Source organism: Trachinotus anak, unplaced genomic scaffold (genome assembly GCF_046630095.1).
Source record: "Trachinotus anak isolate AG129_WGS33_773 ecotype Australia unplaced genomic scaffold, CSIRO_AGI_Tana_v1 ptg000004l, whole genome shotgun sequence".
NCBI lineage: Eukaryota > Metazoa > Chordata > Actinopteri > Carangiformes > Carangidae > Trachinotus > Trachinotus anak.
In genome coordinates, this window is record NW_027273855.1 from 11,759,961 (window position 1) to 11,779,714 (window position 19,754).

The 19,754-nt window shown below is 38.4% G+C and overlaps 1 protein-coding gene across 3 annotated transcripts in view; it reads right to left on the reverse strand.

Moving 5' to 3' along the window:
* The window catches only part of casz1 (castor zinc finger 1), a 166,700-nt gene that overhangs the window by 132,419 nt on the left and 14,527 nt on the right, over positions 1-19,754 (reverse strand). Inside the window, exon 3 of one of the 3 annotated variants that reach the window (XM_071475903.1) lies at positions 2,827-2,911. The exons of the other annotated variants lie outside the window; for them this stretch is intronic. The gene's annotated coding sequence lies outside the window, so the exon portion shown is untranslated. The remainder of the gene's footprint in view (positions 1-2,826; positions 2,912-19,754) is intronic. 3 annotated transcript variants of the gene reach the window in all.

Here is a 19,754-nt window from a genome sequence, read left to right on the forward strand (position 1 = left end):
AAGAGAAATGGTAATCAACCTTCAAGTTCTGCTGAGGATCCCCACTAGAGATGGGTTTTGTTTCTGATTTTATGGACTTTGGGGATGCTGATAAATATCCAGTCACATATGGGTCATCAGACATTTGATGTTAATTCTCATGACTGAAAAATGATGACAAAGAAAGCTGTGAAACTGTAGATGCAGAATGGACATCCTCACATGTTTTTCATTATTCTATTAACCAATTTTACAAATAATTTCAACGATAACTAAATACAGTAATTACAGTTAATTATTCAGTTTGGCAGCTGAGCCTTTCTAATATATTGCGTTACACAGAATGATTAGCTAAGAAAAAGTAATTTCAATGCCAAAGCATGAGACAAATTTATACAAGTCTTTAATATCAAAACAGTCTGTTGAGCAAGGTTGTAAAAAGTCTTGTAAAGTAGAACTGTGTATTTGAACCACCCATTTTTTACACTGTGTTGGATAACAGTTGTAAACAAACTGCTGTGTCCTGAACTGACAAAAACAAATCAAATTTGAGCTGAGGACATTTGCATATCCTGAGGGACAGGATTAGATTTAGAGGTCATCTCTTACGAGCCAGTCCTCAGCAGACGCCAATGTAATGTTTCTATGTCAAGTACATTCAATTGAAGCCTATGTGAGCCCAGCCTGTTTTCCAAGGCAGACAGTCAGAGAGAGGGAGCACTGCTCTCTAAATACAGTATGTGAACTGAGAGAAGCCAAACACCTAGGGATGGGATTTAACCAGGATGGTGCGGAGTGGAGCCCAATCCATGCCCATCCACACATAGAGGGGATCACTGGGAAAAGTTCAGCTCCGACACTGACACAAACAGCAGAGCAAGGCCTGTATTAGAGTCAGGTTAGCAAAGATAACACTATCAGCCTGATCCCCATGGGTACCAAATGCCGGGCCTTACTGGCAAATAAAGCTACAGTGTCTTGACTCCTTGGCACATTAGCTCTGATTACAATGACCTTCATTATATCAGCTACCCTTATTACAACACGTAGAAGGCGTCTCTCCCCTGGGCAAAGCACAGTGGGGGAAAGAGTAAAGGAAAGCGGTGAGATTCACTAGTAAGGTCTGAGCTGTGAAAACCGGTGCTAAGACCTGCACTGTAATGTGCAATTAGCACCTGTGAAAACAATCATAATATTGGCAACTGCTGACTAGTTGCTCTACTTGATGCGAGTTTGGAGATATATTGTTAAATTCAGATTTAACTGTACTGTATTTGGATTTAAAAAAAAAAAAAAAAAAAAAAAAACCTTTACAGTGTTTTACTGAGAGGTAACAGTACTTTAAATATGAGCATTTGTTTGGAGCTTTTTTTCGAAATTTGATAAGTTTTAAGAAGGTTGTTTAATAAAAACAGTTATTAGTCAGAATTAAGTAAGCCTAAGATCTTATAACCACAAAATCAACATCATCTGTACATTTACTCTGTAAATGGAGCATAGCCTCATTATAACTGTAATGTCTTTTTGACATTTAGTTCCTTAAAACAGTGTATCCAGAAAGAACCACAGATTTCATTACTAAATAACGCGCTTGACTACATAAGGATTTAAAATTCCACATCCTATGCGCACAGCCGAGCCCTGTTTAATATGTAACAATGTTGTTAACCTCAATTTCCTGCCCAGTCTGCTCCTCACCAGGCCACATTGTGAGCTCTTGGCAAACGTAACCGCCGCGGTGGTGACTCTCATTCAGTCTGACCACCCTGTAGGCAGAGGGATTCTCTCCCACAGCCCTGCTCATCCCTCCTTCAGGCCCCTGCTGTGCACCTCACCCTCCCTCTTTGCTGGCAGGTGACTCAAAATAACAGACGTTGCCCTGAGAGAGCCGCTTCATTGCATTCACTTAGCGTTGCCAACACACCCCAACATGGGATGAGTTGAACTGTGGGGGTCCTGTGGACCATCCCTTCAGCCAGCAGGAGGGCGTGATGTTTGTTTTTGTGCTGAAATACGGAGGGTGGGAGGAAGGGGGGTGTGCAAATCAGCTTCTTTTGGATTAAGAACAAATCAAGAGATTTGAAGAATTACGGGATGTTCCTCAACAGCAAGTTGAAAACAAGAACACCTGTAGGAGGCACAGGATAACAACCAGTGAGTGACACGCACAGTATCACTCTCAGCCTCTCATTCACATATTTGTCAAAGTATAATTCCTGGGGAAGAATAGACGATACAATAGCAATATAGCCAAGAGTGCACTTAACAGAATCAGAGTTTAAGCCATGTTGATCTCCTGTGACAGTATGTTAAAAAAAAGCAAATAAAATTGTAACTTAATTATAGATTTATAATGAGCCACTACACCACTGCCAAAAACAAGTCCCATACCAAGGCAAACAGGCACCTGCTGAATGCTCTCTGCTCATGGGTTTTCATAGCTTAATTAATCTAGGCCTTGGGGTATCATGACTCGTGCGTGCTGCTTGCGTGCATGTTTGAGACAATTAAGTTGTTCCATGAAACAGAGGTGCAACTTCAATATGGAGCACAGGCATCAGCACTGATCATTAAAGGACGCATTTTGTGTTTTCTTAAAGTAAAGTCAGTGATCCAATATTTTGTTTCCCGCCGACAGAAAAAGAAAATGAATGACAACTGTGTGAAATCCTGTGTCATACAACTGAATTACACATCATTTAAGTTTGATCTCTCAATGATGGAAAAACAATCCAGCCCTAATTTACACACATCTTAATCACTGAATATACTGGTTTTTAAATTCAGAGCAAATATTGGTATACCATGTAGAATAAGATTTGTCACAAATAGCAGTTTAAGACTCACTTTCCTGTTGAACGATCTGTGCTGGAGCTGATCTGTGCTGGAGTTATCGCCTCTGGCCAATGCTCACTCTACTGCCATCTGATTTCTGTAGATAAACATAAAACAGCTGTTTACCATCACACGCAGTTTCTTTGAAATGAGAGATTTAAAGCACCAAAGATTTGACCAGATTGCACCAAAGATGCCATTGCTAATGTGAGCAATGTAAATGTATGAAACTTCAAAGCAGCCGCACAAATCTCCAATCCAGACAAAACCTGTGCACCCATAAAATGATGATATGAACTTTATTCTCATGCTGAACAAACAAGGCAATGTAACTGTTACTGCGTGATACTAGTTTGTTTCTTTCACTGTCTGTACTTGAATTATGGCAATGTCTCTATTACAATCTAACTTTTGATCATGTGAGAACGTTTTTTTCTATAAGGAAAAGCAACCTCTCTGTGCAAGCAGACTGATGTAGAAGGTCAAAGTCTGACAAGAATCCTGACACTGTCTTTCATCCAGGTGTGACCAAAGGAGAATGTCACATTCTGGCTGCAGCTGGTTAAGAAGAAGAAGAAGAATGGGGGGGGCAATCAAATGAAACATGTCCTATAACTAAGATTTTGTTTATCTTAAAAGTTAAGGAAAAGCTAAAACAATGCAGTTAGAATAATACACAGTAGCAGTTTGCCTGCTCTAAAAGGTGTTTGTATGTTTATTGAAAAATCTAAATGAATGTGGTAATGATTTATTGATGTAAAATACCGGAGAAATAATTGTTGACCAAAATGAATTAGGACAAAAGTATGAAATTCTCTCGACTGCTAATTACCAGTTTGAATGAGCCTGATAAGTAAGGAGAAAAGGTATTAAACGCAATAATTATTACTATTGCTAATTACATTTCCAATTATGTCACTAATGAGAGCGGCTTAATTATCAGCACAATGGATAAATAAGAGTTTTGCTTTCTACCCTTTGTGATGGAGATGGTGATGTGGATACGACATCAAGGCCAAGTCCTCAGACCAAAAACACACAAAATAAAGCTGTAAACTCTCACAGCAGCAAATGATGTCTTGAGGAAATAATGATGATGTAAATTATATGCATCATAATTTATAGATTTGACCATGCCCTTGCCCTGTGTGAAACTTAATCTGTTATCAAACAAAGTTAGTTAGTAGTTTGAGTTGCCTTTATTATTACACTACAAAGTGGCTATGATGAGTTGTTTTATGAAATACCTCCTTTTATTAGAACATTTTTACTTACTTCCATCCCAACATAAAAAAAAATCAAAACTTAATTTAAATTTCATCAACAGAAATTTTAACTTTCCAAGATCAAAGAGACTTCATCACACTGGCAGGCATCCAGATAGAAAAGGGGAAACAGTGGAAAAGTGGAAGTTCCATTTCATTTATATAAAATGTTGGGGTGGACATACTGTAAGTGCCAAAAACCATGAACCTGTATTTGACTGACTGAGGTAAGTCTTCCTTGTGACAAGTTTTGTGTTTTCATTCAGTGGCTTATAAATTTTACCACAATAAAAAAGGCAACATTCAACATGTTTTACCTAAAATTACCACAAAAAAAAAAAATATTTGAAGCACTTTTCATTGGAAAAAACAATACTAGAGACTTAACATAACCACAGTGAAATAGTCCTGCAGGACAACTTATTCTGCTCAAAACCTGCACAGTTCCTAAAGGTCTACCTGAAGTGAAACATATAATATTAATGTTCACTATATTATAAAAATGAAAAAAGGAATATGAGAGTTTGTTTTGCAGAGACCAGAGCTCAGTTATTCCCTTCTATGGACAGCATATGATGATCTGTCCTTTGCTGCCAAATCTGTCAACTGGTTGATGAGTGCTTTGTGATGCACTGTAAGACCGTATCATAACACTCCTCCTCACTGATCCACAAACGGTCCACCTGCGACCCTCCCTCACTGCGCCATGTGTGGCTGTCAAAATATTGCTGTATCACACTGAGAGTCTCAAAATGCTGTTGATATTTCTCCCATTCCTTAAGGGTGTTGCTCTACCTTTAGGAGAGCGGAAGTGTTGCATAGGACTGTGTCTGAATGCCAAGTAAAAGCACAGTGGATTAGAGTCGTATCTTCCACATGGCTGCTTCCTAATCCTACCATCTGAGGTAAACACAGGACCAGGTGAGGCAACACGTTGTCTGAGACACCTCTGGAACACAGAGGGATCTCAACACCTAAGGGACTGCTGCTTCCGACTAGCATGGAACGTGTTCACAGTGGGTGCCAGTAAAATAACTGGGACATGTCTGTTTTGGGGTCTATTGCTGATAACTGTATTGTTTAAAATTACATTTGCTGTTCTGCATGCACATTGTTGGGAAGATCATTTCAGGGCAAAAAAACTCTGCTTGGGTGATTTTACATTAAGTAAACACAAAAGTTTGGTGTTTACTCTGAGTAGCGATAGTTGCAATGGCTCAACACACTCTCAACTCAAACACAGACAGAACATTCAATATCCAAGTGAAAACATATATCTGAGAAGCACAACAGCAGTGACTGCTTGACACCAAAACAGAACAAAAAAAACCATTTTGACAAGAAACTTTTAAGTATTTCTTCAAGTAATATATGGTTACACTCTTCCAGCTATACATGCTATCTGTTTTCAGATCAGAACTTGAACATCTGGTTCAGCTCTTTGTGCTTTTTAATGTGTTCACAAACTGAGCAATAAGGTGATACCTGTGTGTGTGTGTGTGTCACTGCCAAGGAATGTTGCCAACTTTAGTTTCAAAGTCTCTCCCTTTCACCTCAGAGACAGGACAAGAGGAGGAAGAAAAACAAACAAAAGCAGAGAGGAACATTCATTGTGTTTTTTAAGATGGGGCTGATTTTTAAAATATCTCGATCGTTACGTAAAAACAGGTTTTGATACGTTATGGCATGACTGTTTTTAAATACATTTTTCACACATGACCTCGCAACTTGAAAAAAAAAATGTGCACACCCATGGAACAGGTACTTGAGGTAAAAAGACTAACGAAAGCTTCAGGAAGATGGGTATTTCACAAGCAAATGGGGTATGTACTTTGTGGTATTTGCCGCAAACTGGTATTTTCCATTACAGTGACGGCTCTCTCTGAGACAGTAAAGAGAGAATGAGGAGGGAATGCTACAAATAATTTATCAGGATATATTATGTCAGGATTTTAGGGCAAATGACATGCAAAGACTATGCCAATCTTTCTGAAAGAAATCACTCATGCATATATAGAGCTCTTTCTGTGATTAAATGTGTGCACAATATTAATATCTGCAAGACCTAATAATGTAGGGGAAGAAAGCAAGAGGAAGGAACATGTATAAAACAAATATTTGCTCAGTTTGCATTGCATTCAGTTCTCCTGTGTGTTTAACAGTTGTGTTTTTACATCGTGAAATTTTTCTGTAATCCCCTTGAAAAACAATGTTTAAGTAAAAACAAAATACACTAAGGTGCACAGTAATGGTATAAACATAACCCAGGGCCGAGCCCCTTGTGAAAGCCTTGTCAGAACATGTGAATGAGGGAAGGTCCTGAAAAAGTGCATATTTTGATTTTGGTGATAAAACAGTAATCACAGGAGCTCAAATGTGTTAACTGTTTAATGACTGTGGATGTTGAGGCCATGTGAAGATCAGGTGACATTTCATAAATATTTGCTATGGGATGAAAATGTTTCATTAAAATGAATTCCTTTTGCGGGGAAACTTTACTGAAACACATTGTGTTTACAAAGTGTAGAAAGTCTTCTATCCTTGTTAACTGGTTCTTTTTGTGTGTTTTTTTCTGATACATACCCTCAGTGGCTTTTATAGTGGTCCGCAGATTGGAATTTAAGATGTCAAAGAAGGTCACTCACTGTACAAACGGATACTTAGTTATGGAAGTTATGGTAAAAAATAATTCATGGAAAATGGGAAAAAAAAAACACCTTTGTTTTGAGCACTGTGTGAAACTTCTCATAAAGCAAAGTGCATGACAAAAACTGAAAATCTGAACCTGAATGGTGAGATTTTCTGAGGTTACGTTACTGACAGTTGCCCTTGGGCAGAAGTATGAGATAAATATACTGTACAATATACACACACCTTTGTCACGCAATGTGACTTGAACAAAAAGGCATCCAGGGTCATCATCACACTTCCTCTAAATGCAATGTGCAGCTGGCTCACCTCACTTTTTTATGTATGAACTTTTTTTTTACTTTGTTTGCTGATAGAAAATATCTTTGAAGATTTTTACTCGTCACTATTTGCATCAGTAATACAAATGTATTGTACAGGTGCACGTATAGGTCTCTTTCATGAACATCAGATCTATATGTTTTTGGGATTATTACCCTACATTGTGGATATAGACAAAGACCATGCCTATGCCCCACTGCTCATGTAATCACTCCAGGTCTCGTAGTTTCATTCACGCCTTTATTAATTATTTGAGTGTCCTCCAACTACTTTTGGTTTAACTTACTGGAATAGTTTAGGGTGTGTGTGTATCTACGTCAGATAAAAGAGGAAAAGCAGAATCCAGACCAGCCGGGTGTTTACTGCGAATCAGGATGTTACTCTGTTTACATTGTATATTATCCTCAATGTTTTGATGAGAAGAAAACATTATTATTATTATTATTATTATTATTATTATTATTATTATTATTATTATTATTATTATTATTATTATTATTATTATTATTATTATTATCATTATTATCATAGATCACTGGCTCTCAACATCACTGAGCTGTATACACAACAGACATGATGGTTTAATACCTTTTTTTCCTGTGAAAACTTTTCCCCATTAGGCTTTATTGTAACTGATATCATACAACCTGACCACATTGGTTTTCTCAGTGAGGGTAAAAACTTCAAACTTTTTTACAGCGACCTTTCAAGCCTACGGAGGGTGGTTATTTGATACTCCAAAGATAGATTTTGGGTGGAATATCACTTTAATTGCATCTAGGTACCCAGGCAATTTTAAAATGTTATTTTAAACTCAAGTTATTGACTATACTACAGGGAGGGGCATTTTACATTGCACAGCATGGCTCCATCTGTTTTATGCTCCAACTGAGTGTATTACAGTTGCCCAGGACAACTGCGTTTACCTCACCGGGCTTAGATTTGGCTGTTTGGCATCATGATGCAAAACTTCAAGCATACTTATCGTCAAAATCATGTCAGCAGTTATTCCATTTGGCATCAGAATAACTCCAGATGAGCCTCCTTCTCAAACAGATCTCAATAGCTTCCAACATCCATGTTCACACATGCCTGGAAAAACCAAACTTATTGGGGAAATCACTCAGAGCCAATATTAACTGCTCTAAATGAACTAGAGCAAACTCCCGTTTCACCTTCATACAGCATTGAAATATAAGTACTCAAAGCCATGTTTGTTTGCCCTGGGGACATATCTTTTTGGGCATAAAGCACTGGGTATGATTAGTAGTGGTAAAGCATATAGAAACAGTTTAGAAATTCCATCAAGCACACCCAATCTGTTGATTGAGTGAGGCTGAATTGGTGTGACTGTTGAGTCCTACCAATTTAAAGAGATTGTGCAAGTCTAGAGTGTGTACTAAGTGTGGACATGTTGATTATGTATGCTAGGAGTGGTTGAGTCTTTTATTGGAAAATTTACACCCGTGCAGTGATTTATATAAATCAGTAGTGCCCACAAAGCAGTAAAACTCTAATTGTTTCTTCCATTTTGAAAGTCTAGCGTCCATTAAGGATGCAGTGAGTAATAAAAAGGACTTTTAATCAATCCTCTCTTGTTGATGAGTTGATGTGTGAATGGGCTATCCTACCTGGCAGTGCTACCATATGTTGATTTCTTATGGCCAACAAAGAGGTAGAGGGAGATTATTTAGTTGTAGCCGGCTGCCTTTACTATATAATTTTATCAAAATAAAGTTATATGGAGGGTAATTTATCTGAATTGTCTTTTTTTATCTGTTTTCTTATCTGACTAAACAAGTGAATGAGAAAATTTGTCCTTTTTTCCTGCAGTTCAGCTCTTTGTAACTATTCACTGTAAAGTACTCAATGATTCTGATGTTCAATATCTTTTCAATACTATAACTCTCATGATATCAAAAACAGTTTTGAAGCAAGTGCAGCAGCATGCTGTGTTACTCCCTTCTGCCCACACTGCAGTCCCTGTAGTGACCCTTTCATTGTCAGATTAGACTGGCCAACCCCTCCTCGACCGGCTGGCATGGCCACAGTAAATCCTGGAGACTGCTCATGCTAGGGACCTCGGGTAATTAATAAAATCCCCATTACATGCCTTGTGCCCGTTGTTTGCTATTTCAACACCCCATTTGTGCCACGATTACAGTCATTATCAGTCACCGCCATTAATTCTCTACCCGATGCCAGAACTGCATACTAATAAATTGGGCTCTAAAATTTTTTTACCTTTCAAGGAGTTGGTGTTGGAGCTGGGCCAGGAAGTGCCACTCCAGATTAGGAGTCATCTGGTGACTCGGAAAGAACCCTTTGAATGGAAGGCTGCTGCATCTTTGGAGATAGTTCAAATTTCCCCTTTGATTATTTTCCATTCCCCTCCAAAATGAATCTTTATTAAGCTTAAATCCTGAATAAAATGAAATTAGCAGACTGCAAAATATTGCTTTCTTTTCTGACTCTATTCCCTTGTGCATGCATGCAAATTATAATGCTTATTTATGCAAATGAGGTGTCGTCTTTAATTAGTTTTGCTTGAGGGCATTAAAATACATGTATTCTTTCCCCAAAAATGATTTGTTTTGTTGCTCTGTTCAGTTTAAGTTCAAAATGAATGATTATGCCAACTAAAAAGGTTTATTAATGCTCTAGTTTTCTTTTTTTTTCCCCTCTTTTGGAGAATTATCTTCTCCACCCACTTTCTGGTAAGCGTGTATTCTCTGTGAAATCGAAAAGCCTCTTCAGGCAGTCATCTGAGCACTACTCTGACAAGCACTTGTAAAGGTCCCAGGTTGAAACCACATGGTAGAAATGCACTTCCACTTATCAAACCTGAAAGCTGTGCTCTTCAACAGTTCTCTCTATACATATGTGTTCAGCTACATGACTGCTTGTATAATGATCTGCTATTGAACAGAAGATCTGCTTAACTGTTGTACGTTTACATTCACACATGTATCCTAATGTGCTGTTTAACCACTGGAAAGAACAACGTGCTCCAATCATGTGTTGATTCTGTTTGCATTTTGTTCATACATCACAGACTTATACACTTAGAACACAGCCAGTCTTGAGAGTGAAAGCTGTGTTATTAATCAAATGTTAATATCGATGTAAATTCAGACAGCCTGTCAGCTACCACAGCCCAGCTCAAAACTGAAGTGAGCATGACCTGTTAAATGGTGTTCTGGAAGATTTGGGTCTTATTTTAATATTTGTTTAAAAGGATTTGCAGTGTTACAATAAATCTTCCACTATGCACTGTTTTTATGCATTTACTGTTGATTTACGCCCCTTGTTGAGTGGCTATTGAACAGAAAACTGCTTTATGTCTTGGTAGAAGGTGTTGGGTCAACTTCAGTTAGAAGCAGCGACTGTGTCATGCAGTATTTCAAACCACTTCAGGTTGAAAGTGACCAACTGCAGCTCCAGTTATTGTTCAATATCATATCAGTATTCAGCATCCTTTCAACTGCTCAGATGAGCTGAAATGGCAAGTTAAGATGCCCCCTCCCCAGCCTCCAAGCATGATTTATGGAAAGGAAGCTAAAACCATTATAGCATTTTTATTATTATTGTTCTTTCAAGGCTAATGCAACAATAGATTTTTGCATGATTGATGCGTTACACTAAACATTAGAGGATTACATTAACTTTGCATAGAACAGCTAAATGACATGAGATTACTTATTGTTATTTGTCCTCTACATGAACATACTGTAAACGTACATATAGTATTTCTTGGCACGTATTGATTACTGTACAGTACATACATACCGGGTAAACAGTGTACATTAATGCCAACTGTCTTATGTGGCTTTAGTTGTCTGGTTTCCACTCTGCTTTTTAGTCAGGAATTATAAACTGCTTCCTGGTTCCACAAAACTTGGTGCTTCAGAGATTAAACAAATGTAAGTGACTGTGATAGCCTCTCATCTGCCCCCTTCATTCTGCAAATTATTAAAACTCCGGGCTCTTGTGGGAGGGAATATGGCATCAATATGCTGATACTTCAATCAGCTGGGAGGAAATTCCACATGTAATAAGGGGGAATCGCTGCTCTCTATTCTGCACTTCCTACCATGAGCATCAGCTGTCAGAGCACACAGTACAGCCATAAGTTCTCTTTCATGGCATGTGTGGTAGAAAAAACTCTTCGGACCACATCAAACCTCTCTCATGATTCTTAGCACATTAAGCACATGCATAGGCTACAGATTCAGCCCTGACTCTGCCTTTAATAAGGTGTCCTCTAACTCTATCATTTACTGGAATAATGTTTTTATTTAGTACATCCATTTAAAACCAGGCAATTTAACTTAAAAACAGGTACGCTACTTGAAAAGATACTTGACCCAAAGGGTTTAGGTCAGAGCATCCTTTGACACTGTGTTTGGAGCTCATGCACTTTATTGTGGATGAGCTCCAAAGTTGTGTCTCGCATTTAGTTTTTCTGGCTGAAACATTATTATTTGATAAAATCAGAAGACTGTCCTAGTTTTCATTAAAAACTGTCCTTTATCCATGCTAGAAGACAGTTATGTTTTTGATTCAGTGTTGTACCAAAGTCATGCAGAGCCAAGACACATTCTCCATTAAAATGTTGACACACACTTTGGGGGCCTTTTACAGGCATTTGTGTGTGTGTTTATCATGTCCAGGCCATACAGGCAATGATGGGCATCCAGCCAACGGATACTTCCCCCAAAGTGCTAATTTGTGCCACTCTAGTGTGCACAACGCTATAATTACCTGAAAACGTAAACTGGAAGCTATGCCTGACAAAGACAAGGAACTGTAATAAAATTGAGCTTTTGGAGCTCAGTAGTGGTGAGTCTTATAAGACATATTAATGGGATGTTTAAAGGATATGGCACTTTTCCATTTGTCTTGTGGAAAAATCTTGGGCAAAACACCTGGCGCACTAAGTGCCTGCAGTCTGAACACTGAAGAGAAGCTAGCAGTCATCATGCTCCTTTATAAAGCACTGTCACATCTAAGGCATTTTCTATTAACTATGCTCTGCAGCTTTATAACAAACTGTCATTCCTTGATTGTCATTATTTGGCAACTTAATGTACTACGAAAATCAGATTTCAAAGCCTTTTACTTTGTAAATTGGCCTAAAACAATAAAATGGCCATCTATTTAAAAACATATCATTCAATTCCGTGAGTTCTTACTCTACAGCAATAATGTCTAATGCGGCAAATTTTGCTCTGTGATTGAGCACTAGGCTTCATTTAGACCAATATCTAAGTTTATGAGTGTTCCTACTTTTTTTTCTCACCATTGTATCTGCTACATACATTTATACAAAATGTATATAATCCATCTCTGCAAAACTATACGATTACACAATTACACAACGATTACACAATTACACAACTCTGCAAAGAGCTTTTAATTTGACTGCCAATGACTACACGTGCGCAACACTACACAACAAAACCCTTCACAGTCAGATTGGCCATCAGGCTTACCAGGACAAATCCCAGCAGGTGTGTGTTCCAGGACTGGGCTCAATTAATACACCCCACCCCACCACTCCTGGAAAAAATCCTAGCGGAAACACAGGTATTGAGTGCCAATAGTCAGTAAATTTAAATTTCTCATGTCCAAACTGTTTCAATATGAAGGGATATTGGAAAGTAGATGGATGAGCAGCCCTTTACGGGCAGGGGAGGTGAGGTTTCATTGAAGGCTTCACATGTCAGCACCTCTAAAGCTTCAAACTGAGAGATAATGCCTGTCTAGGCAACGGAAGAGAAATGAATGACTAAATAAACTTATATAGTGGCTGTGATCAGTGAAAAAGCTAACAATTCCCAAAACATATAGCACTGTGCCTATGCAGTATAACTGTAACTTAGTATTTTTGAGCTGTACTCAGTTCACGCAGGAACTAGTTTGAGTGCTTCAAACGGGAACACAATGTTATGCTTTTGATGATAGGAATGTTTAATTCCATGTCACACTATGAATGTGACAGCAGCACAGTAAAAAGTACATACTTCAGAACTCATACAGCCAGTGCTGTAATAACCTGCAGGTACGGCCGCATTTATCTAAAAACACATTGTAAGAGTCTTTTTTTTTTTCCCTCTAATGACGTAAATGCCATTCTATGTCCTCTGTGTTTTCTGAAACCAAGCATACAGTATGAGTGGAATGCTCAGACATGCCTCTAAAAATGACTCCATGTGGAAGATAAGACCTTACTTTTAAACTCTTACACGAGCTAACCTGGTTGTTAAATTCAAGTGAGCTGAGTACCACTGTTGCTTACAAAATATCTTTCTCAGATTTCATATGACTAACAGCATTTCAATCCTTTTTTGACAATGACTGAAATAACACAAAATCTGGACATTTTGCTAAAATGTTGTGCGTAATATGTCTTAATGAGTCACACGGATAAAACGTGGCAGAAGAAACAATATGTTCCAGTTGAGAAAACTGGCCCTGCAACTTCTCCTAGTTAAGAAAACAGACAATTGATGTGTCGGGAAAACAAAATGTGTTTTAGAACACGCAACAGGACAGACAGGTTGAACTATTATTTACTGTACAGAGACACAATTATTCTAATAAAAGCGTTTAACACCAACAGTCAGTAGATTCCAGTGATACAGAGTGAAGTCAAAACTGATGCCAAGATTGTGTACTGTATGCTGAGTGAAAATGACTGTTGCTCTTCCTGTGTGGGTGTGTATGACAGACAGAAAGAGAAGATATGGCTTTTGGTGACAGCTATTGCAAGAAACAACCCAACCCACCTCCAACACATACGGAAGGGAGAAGACATGTATACAGAAAAGCTGTTGTGAAACAAAACTTGAATGAATGTGTCTCGTTTTTTATTTCATTCATCGTGGCCGCCAGGGGCGGTGCTTCAGCCCTGGTTTACTTGGGAGAATAAAGGTCACACAGAGGGCTTGTCCAAATTGTGCAGCAACATTAAGATAAATATGCATGTAACCGCAGCATAAATGTGTAGTAAGGGCTGTGGTAGGACTTTCTCTTACTTTACTCATCCAAGTGGCTTCACCAAAAATCTGAAAATATTCTTAAGGTAATTAAAGTAGACAAACTCTTTATAATGGCAGTTACTATCCCCACTTACAGGCCGAAACCTTGGGCGTTTAGAAAACACATAACCACGTTATTAGACCCCACATAGACATTTCCATGAAAATACTTGTGTGCATACCCAGAGAGAGCAGCAACCTGGATTATGCCGCAAGATTGGTTTGAGAAATTTGTATGGGCATTTTAAAACGGGCTGTCTGAAAATCTCTATTATTCATTTAACATTTAGGATTGCAAAATTTTCAATTCTAGAAATGTTTAAGCCCGTTCTGCTGTCTGTATTACTAATTTTTTTGAACATATCTAAAATGGAAAAGTTAATCAGAGTAAATTAACTTTTTCTAACTTGGTCTAGGTCTCACAAAAGCCACAAGAATTTGAGAGAAAACAAAATGCCTGGCAGGGCGAGCATACAAGAGGCAAAGGGGGAATCTGGCATGGCCTAAGCAAAGTCATAAAAATATTTTCCCTTTTATTTAATGTCGTCCATAATTCATTGCCAGGAAAAGCTAATCAATAGCACCTTAATGAAAACTTGAGCCATATTTTATTTTGCCGCAGAGAAGTCCCGGATCAGCATTTGTTGCCTTGTTATGTGCTGGTTTTCACCCTTGGGCTGTTTGACAGATGTGCATCACATTTGCAGATACCTTAAATATTTGCTCTCTTAAACCACATTTGCTTTATCAAAACACCACAGAGTATGGGGGAATTTCTGATGACAGCAACGAAGATTCAGAAGAAGAGAAGTGATCCAGAGCTGTTACATATTTTAATGTTCTATCCTTGCTACTGCCTAAGCTGAATATGGGAACATACGTACACTGCAAAATTAAAGATGAACATAAATATTGACTAAGAGATTTCTGATGCTTTCCACAAGTGTCACAAACACATTCTGCACTCCCCTAAGACTCTAGGTTCATATTCATATCAGATTGACAGAAGCATGTTGAGAAGTACATACAGATACACACATAAGTTCATTAGTGTTCTCAGGAGTTATATGTCAGCTGTAAATATAATGGAGTATGTGAAAATGTATGTAAAACTAATACAAAAATTGTGATTGTTGTTATAATGGTTGTTATAACATGTCTGAAAAAGAGAACTGCTTTTTCACTAAATAAAACTACTCACTGCTGAAATAAATATGTATTTCTGAAAGCGCAGACATCCAGTAATTACTGGCTATATGTGTATATATACATATGTGTGTGTGTGTGTGTGTGTGTGTGTGTGTGTGTGTGTCTTATGTATGCACATGCAAACCCTACATAATAGAAGTAACAAATTGTTTACATTAAGTTTTGTTGACCAGTGTTTGTATTTTAAATATTTCAATTAATAAATGTTGTGTTGTGTTTTGACTCCTATTGGTCAAATAAAACACACACACATACACACACACACACACACACACATGTATATATATATATGTACTCACATATATGGAACATGATTTCTCTTTTTTTGAATTTTGAAAACTGTTAACATTACATCTTTATCTGTGTAGCATTCCAATTTACATTTTAATAAAAATATATATGCAGTGGATTCCCTACAAATGAAACACAGCTTAGAATATCAAGGGCTATACCATATGATAACACTTCATCACTTTGTTACACTTTGAACTGTTTTTAATGACTCCTTTTTTAGACATATGTGTTAGATGCAATTATACGCATTTGATAAATGAAATACTTAATTTTTCTAATTTATCTGTCACATAAAATCAAATCAGACTGGTATTTAAGAAAGAAGGTGTAAAAACATGGTAACTGCTTGAGAACTGACCGGTGAGATGCAATGCTAATTGTTTCCAGTGATCCTTGTTAACGTACAGTATGCTCTGCTTCCAGTCAACTATCTATGAACTCAGACTACAATTACAAGGGAAAAGGTCATTTTTCATGCTCTGAAAGGCATCCTAATGAACTGGTTGCCACCTATTTAACACGACTCTCCAGTCCACTAAAACAGACTTTCCATATCCTCTGACAGCACGCTTCACTTTGCCTGTGAACAGGATGAGATGTTTTTGTTTTGCCATTTCTGTCACCGGCAATGACTCGAAACCTTAAGGAAACTTGTTTAATGCCCGCATTCAGAGTAAACAGTTATTCATCAAAAAAATAATAATGCCTCAAAGGTCAGGCCATAAAAAACAATATCTGCCCTCTTTCCATTGCCTAGTGCATTAGTTACTGTTAATGCCATGCAGAGTGTTTCGATGGCAAGGGATTGGGTTTAAAAAAAAAAACTGCATATACTGGCAAGAACTTGAGAGTATGGAGAGTATGGAATATCTCATTCCACTATCAAAACAGCAAACTATCATTGTGAAACAAACCATTGCTTTGATGATGAACTTACACCAGACATACAAGTTTTTGTATCCATATGGAATGACATGAGTGTATACAGAGCTGTCCAGTGGCTACACATCGTTTGCCTGTATTTGCATTGTCAGCTCGAGGTGAGAGGGTGGAGACCTGCCAAGTGTAAGGCTCTGGGCCAATGCCATGACAGCTGACAACTTGGGCAGACCATGTGTGCAGCGTTGCACTTCTAACAGCCAAGATCCCAGATCAAGTAAATCCTAATCAGAGAGTTAATATAGCTCTAATATGAAAATTCATATTTCTACTCCCAGTGTTTCATGTTCAAAAGGGAGCACATGTCATTTGGCATGCCTTCATAAAACACTAGGGCTTCCATCAGTCACTGATTATTGCAATGAGGAATTAAAATCCCTAAACACAAAGCAACCAGCACCACATTGCTTTAGCTGTCAGAATTAACTAGTGGAAGTGACCTCAGCCTTTACATGCTGAAGGAGGAGGAATCATATTCAATTAGTTAGACAGAAATATTCGATCAGACGTGCATTCATTGCTGATTAATAAAGATAGAGATAAGCATATTCCATTTTATCAAACGCCAACCCTGTCCTTACATTCTACACATATATCTGGTAATTTACATTTTTGAATACCTAAGGTAAGTGACATTGATAATCACACTGTAGTGCTCTGTTAAGCTACAGCCAAGCTGCAGAGGGGTTGTCTAGCTTGTCAGTGAAGACTGGCTGAGGAAGGCGGTGCTGAACTGTTAGTCTTCCCCCTTATGGTACGCTGTGTTTACGCCGATCCCTCAGGCCATTTGTTTGCAGCACTTCCTTGCCCCACAGCACCATGCATAATGCAGGAATGAAAATGTTAACAGTGGCAAATAAAATCGGCAAGGTGCCCCCACAAATCAGGGCAGTTTAGGAGCACATTTAATCATCCTTGCATTGGGGACAACGCACAGCAATTAATTGTGGCATTTCAAAGAAGATCAGGACCCCATTTTTCCAGGGCTCTTCAAGCTTCTTGCTAAGTTGCCCCATCCGCTGCAGACCATTGGAAGAAGGCTCTGTGCATCTCTTTGAAACATCATTTTGGCCCAATTATGTTTATTATCTCTTTGCTCTCAAGTAGATGAGAAGACAACTCATGTAGAGAGTTGCACACAATTGCATCAACAGAGCCCACCCAGCAAAAGAAATAACAAAAAACAGGCATTGTTTGAAGAGGGTCTCCCATGTATACACACAAGTAATCCAGTCTAGGTCTTGCATTTCTCCAGTATGCTCCAAGACAAACAAGTTACAGCACCATATGGTGGTGTCAGGAAAATAAATAATTTAGAGAAATTCATGTGCGGTGTGCCGATGAGCAACCACATAAATACCAACAAAGGCGTCCTCATACTTAACCCTTCTAATAAGAACCTTCAGCAGGGGGCCACAAAGAGACAACCACAATATCGGGCCTTAACTGGATTGAGAACTACTTTGGAATTTCAAAGACAGGGACTGGTAAATGTCTATGGACGTAAGGACAGTATTTCGTGCAGATACAATCTGCAGTGCCTTTCAGCACTTCCTGAACACGAGACAGCCTAATCTAATGAACTGGGGGGCAGAATCTGCTCAGGCTTTTAGCCTAGTGCCAGCATACCTCCTCTCACATCTGACTGCAGTCAAAAATCCACTTGTTATTTTTATTTCCACTGTATTTTCCCTGAGGTGTGCTCTGTGTGGCTTGAGTCATCATTGTTCAAGTCTTTATAGTTGGAAAAAACACACACACACACACGCACACACAAGCTGGTGGCAAGGTTATAGTCAGTCAGACAAGGGGGCACTCGTATTCTGCCAACCCCAGGGAAAACTCACAGAGGGCTCCAGAGAGAGGGAGCAGAGATGTGCCGTGTTGCTGACATGGCAGCCGTCACGTCACACTAACCGGTAAGAGTGATGTGCACAGACAGCACTGAGATTTGTAGAATACAGTAGTGGCTTCTAACCAAAACAGTGAGGGGCCTGTGGATTATATGACCCACTGTTGCCTTCTTTATACCTGGAGCATAAAGGAGCAAAGCCAGCAGACGCAATATGATGATGAGCATCAGACAGATCAGAGTGAGGATGTATTACCTCTGGGCTGATCTAAAGACTCTTATTCATCAGATCCCAGAACCAAAGTGTTGCAGTATGATTGATGTATAAAAAGTAATATTAAGTAGGTAATATGTATTGTTTGTGAATCTTGAAAAATAAGAACAGCATCCAAAATAAATGTATATATTCATATATTATATCTTATATCCTTTGATTAATGACAAGACTTTCTGACAAGCTTTTTGTCCCTGTGCTTACTGTGCATCACTGAGGACAAGAAGCAGCTTCAAACACATGTTAAGTAACAGGTGCCAGTCGGGTCTGCAGAGAATAAGTGAATTACACAGATAAGAGACAAAATGAAGCAAACAATGAACAAACAGCCATGCTCCGAAAGCATTACTGGAGCAGATGCATCTTATAAAAAATATGTGCAGTACCAGGCTTTTTTGATAGCTCTTTCATCTCAGTGACAATGTGACTACATAATAAAACCACTGAGGTAACTGCACAGTCAGCATTTTTTAACATAACAGTGTTTTCATTAAATATTTTTGTGTCCTGATTTTCTTCTTTCTTTCTTTTTTCTTTTTTGACTCTTTGTGGTTGCTGGCTGACATCATTTACCCTCTGAAGAGTTAATAAAGAAGCTGGATTTAATGGTAATTGAAGTGCAATAAATTAAGAAACCACTTTAAGTCACAAAATGATAGGCTAGCCAGGAAAAAGGTTGACTTCTGAATTTGAAAGCTGGAATGTGGCTGATGAAGGAATCTTGAGTATTGCCAGTGTAAAACATAAATCCTCAGTAACACAACATGGTACTCTGAATGACCCTGACTTGATGCTAAATTCGCAGCTCTAACCAAATGGAAAGGTGCACCACAGACCATCAAACTATTTTTAGACAGTTCAGCTTCTTGACTTTGTAATTAAAGAGCTCAGAGGCTTCACATCCAATCTGTAGCACTACCAGAGAAACTTATTGATTATTTTACATGTTGAAGTAACACAGCAGACAGAACTTTGTTCCAGTCCCAGTCGTGGACAGTGAAACAGCAGCACAGAAGCTGGAGGATACGGTATTGAGGAATGACAAGCTATCTGCTGATCAGTGTTGCAGGACAGAGGCATTACACTGTGACAGA